Source organism: Alosa sapidissima, chromosome 5 (assembly GCF_018492685.1).
Source record: "Alosa sapidissima isolate fAloSap1 chromosome 5, fAloSap1.pri, whole genome shotgun sequence".
Classification (NCBI taxonomy): Eukaryota; Metazoa; Chordata; class Actinopteri; order Clupeiformes; family Clupeidae; genus Alosa; species Alosa sapidissima.
The window spans coordinates 6,276,214-6,280,375 of record NC_055961.1 but is presented as its reverse complement, the minus strand read 5'-3'; positions in this window follow the sequence as shown (position 1 = coordinate 6,280,375).

Genomic DNA, 4,162 nt, shown 5'->3' with positions numbered 1-4,162 from the left:
ATGCTCGTTAGTATTCCAGGATACCCCCTTTCGTTGCCGTGGATGTAAATGTTTGTGTTCTATTATGAAAGCGCCCAGGGGAGGATGTCGTCTGTGCCTGAGGTAACCAATGGAGCCTTGATGATCGGTAATGACATCTCTCAAAGTAATAGGCAAACTTATCTACAGTACACTTTAGCTCCGTCTGTGCAGAGTGAGGTTACTACATTTTGACATCTTTCTCTCTGAAAGACCCCTCTGAGAGAAACTTTTACTGATAGAGATTGACATGCTGTTTTCCTACTGTAAAACTGCTTAATATAATATTTGGCATCACGATGAAAAGCAAGATAATACTTAATCACTGAAACGCTGGTTGCCCTTCGTAAACATGCACTGTATTTATTTTACACTTGAGACTGTTTCACGGGGCATTAGATGCTTCTCATTTACAACTAGATTGTCTTCTCTGCTCCAACAGAGCACCTGAAAGGGTGAAAAGTGTGTGTGTGTGTGTGTGTGTGTATTTGTGTGCAGGTGTGTGTGTGTGTGTGTGTGTGTGTGTGTGTGTATGTGTGTATGTGTGTACAGTATATTTGTGTGCAGGTGTCAAAGTCAAAGTCAAAGTCTGCTTTATTGTCAATTTCTTCACATGTCAAGACATACAAAGAGATCAAAATTACGTTTCCCACTATCCCACAGTGGAGACAAGACATATTTTACCAATTAAGTCCACAGACAAACATAACATTCAAGTAAACAATATAAAAAGTAAAAATAAGAAGGCACATACAATGAAGAAAATAAGAGCAGCAAAATTTGAGTTTAAAATGTGCAATTGTGCATACAGTAGACAGTCAATATAATAGTGCAAAAGTCAGGCCAATAAATGGCTGAGGTAGTTTTGTTTGACCTAAGTATGCAAGTGGCATAGTGGGGCAAGTTATGTAAGAGCAGCAGAAGTGTGTTCAGAAGTGTTTTCAGGACAACAGGACAACAACAAGTTGCAAAGTGTGCAAGTGTACAAGTGGAGTAGTGCAAGGCAGCCATTGTGGGTCCAAAGTCCAGGATGTTATGTAGCTGAGGGTGGAGGGGGGAGAGGGGGGAGAGAGTTCAGCATCCTAACAGCCTGGTGTATGAAGCTGTTGGTGAGTCTGATGGTGCGGGAGCGCAGGCTTCTGTACCTCTTCCCAGAGGGCAGTAGATCAAACAAATTGTGAGCGGGGTGACTTGCATCACTCACAATTGTGGTCGCCTTGCGGGTGAGGTGGGAGGTGTAAATGTCCTTCAGGGAGGGGAGTGAAGCACCAATAATCCTTCCAGCTGTGTTCACTATGCACTGCAGGGCTTTCCTGTTGTATTCAGTGCAGCTTCCGCCCCACACGGCGATACAGCTGGAGAGGATTGATGCTCTCAATGGTGCCTCGGTAGAATGTGGTCATGATGGCTGGAGGAGCACTTGCTCGCCTGAGTTTCCGCAGGAAGTACAGGCGGCGCTGAGCTTTCTTCGCCAGTGATGCAGTGTTGGTGGTCCAGGAGAGGTCTTCACTGATGTGCACCCCCAGGAATTTGGTGCTGCTCACTCTCTCCACCACAGCACCGTCGATGGTCAGTGGCAGGTGTTGGGTGGGACCTCTCCGGAAGTCAACAACAATCTCCTTGGTCTTGCTGACGTTCAGCAGGAGGTTGTTGTCCCTGCACCACGTGGTCAGAAGGTCGACCTCCAACCTGTATTGAGTCTCGTCGCCCTTGGTGATGAGACCCACCAGAGTTGTGTCATCAGCAAATTTCACTATGTGGTTGTTGCTGTAAGTTGCAGTGCAGTCATGCGTCAGCAGGGTGAAGAGCAGCGGACTGAGCATGCAGCCTTGAGGGGCCCCCGTGCTCAGTGTGATGCTGCTTGAGATATTATTGCCAACACGTACTACTTGAGGCCTCTGACAGAGGAAGTCCAGTAGCCAGTTGCAGAGGTAGGTACTGAGTCCCAGTTTGTCAAGTTTGCAGATGAGTTGTTGTGGTATTATGGTGTTGAATGCAGAACTGAAGTCTATAAACAGCAATCTCACATATGAGTCTCTTTTTTCCAGGTGGGTGAGGGCTGGGTGGAGGGCAGAGCAGATTGCATCCTCTGTGGACCGTTTGGCTCGGTATGCAAACTGGAAGGGGTCCAGGGTGGGGGGGGGGATGGATTTGATGTGTGACATGACAAGCCGCTCAAAGCTCTTCATGATGATGGGTGTCAGTGCCACGGGGCGGTAGTCATTGAAGCAGGATGGAGCAGTTTTCTTCGGCACAGGTATGATGGTGGCAGCTTTGAAACATGATGGGACGATGGCTTGCTTCAGGGAAGTGTTAAAGATGTCTGTGAAGACATCCTTAAGCTCCTCAGCGCAGTCCTTCAGTGCACGACCTGGGATGTTGTCTGGGCCTGCTGCCTTTCGGGTGTTGATAGCAGCAAGTGTCCTCTTCACGCTGTCGGCAGAGAGGCACAGGGGCGGCTGCTCGTGTGGAGGGGGAGGGGTCTTCTGTGGGCAAGTGCTGTTTTGTGCTTCAAAGCAAGCAAAGAAGCGGTTCAGATTGTTGAGCAGAGGGATGTTGCTCTCACAGCTCTGTGGCGCGGGCTTGTAGTCCGTGATGGCCTGAAAGGCTTTGTGCGTTCCTGCTGTCTTTGAAGTGGGTGGTTATCTTGTGAGTGTATTCCTTTTTTGCTTCCTTGATGCCACGGGACAGGTTGGCTCTCGCTGTTCTCATGCCAGCTTCATCCCCAGCTCTGTAGGCTTTGTCTCTGGCCCTCAGCAGCCTGAGGACATCCCCTGTCAGCCATGGCTTCCAGTTAGCCCGAGTGATGATGTCTTTTGTGTGGGTCACATTATCAATGCACTTGGTGATGTAAGAGGTTACAGTGTCTGTATACTCCCCTATGTCTGTCTGGTTGTTGTAAGTGGCTGCCTGCTTAAACATTTCCCAGTCTGTTGTGTCAAAGCAGTCTTGAAGAGCATCAGAGGCTCCAGGCCACACTTTTACCTGCTTGTGTGTTTGTGTGTGTGTGTGTGTGTGTGTGTATGTGTATGTGTGTGTATTTGTGTGCAGGTGTGCGTGTGTGTGTGTGTGTGTGTGTGTGTGTGTGTGTGTGTGTGTGTGTCTGTGTGTAATTCCAGGTCAATGCTAAATTACTTTTTACAACAGTTATGGACGTTTAATGGCCCTTAGCAGGAGCCCAGTACATCTGAAGGGGAAACTCCAGTCTGCCTGCCAGCACCCCAGCATGCATATGTGTGTGTGTGTGTGTGGGTGTGTGTGTGAGAGAGAGAGAGAGAGAGAGAGAGGGGGAGGAGTGTGTATGAGTGTGGACGTGAGTGTGTGTATGTGTGAAGAAAAGAGAAGGAGACAGGGAACAACAGACACACACACATATATAGAAACATACACACACACACATACACACAAACGCATGCACGCACAGTCACACACACACTAACTAAGTAACTAACTGCACCCTAACACCCTAATAGGCCACCATCAAGGCCCATAACATGTGTAGTTGAATGATTACATTGATCACGGTTAATTAGCATGCTCATTTGCATGGTCTGTTCACACACACCATACAGCTCCGTAAACACACACACACACACACACACACACACAGACATGCCAGCACACAAACACACACAGCGTGCTGATTTGCTGGGTCTGTTCACACACACCTTACAGCTCCGTAAACACTCGCCCCAGCTGATTCATCTGGTCTGAGCACCTCAAGAGATGACAAGGGCTTCGCTTCGCCAGACGCAGACTGACACGGTCTGGGCATCAGCCCCATGCAGAGCACAGTCTGAGTGCGGCGCGGGACGCAGGGCGAGGTGCGTGGGGCTCGGAGGCCAAGGAGAGCTTGATTAAGTAGCCTGTTTATGCACGTCGCTGCCTAGATTAAAGCCCGCTAATGAGTCGGCTAGATGGACAGCTCTCCCCATGCTAAAGTGCGCTCTAGTTAACAAATCAATTACTGCGAAAGGGAACTTATTTGTGGATGGAGGCTGACTTGAAGCATTTTGCTCTGCTGACAGGCACTTTAGTCAGCAGAATTGCAGGGCAGTATTTTTCAGCTAAATCTTTAGAGGAAATGGTGCACAAAGGCCCTGACAGCCAATCACAGCACAGTAGATGAAGGTGGAGGAATGAG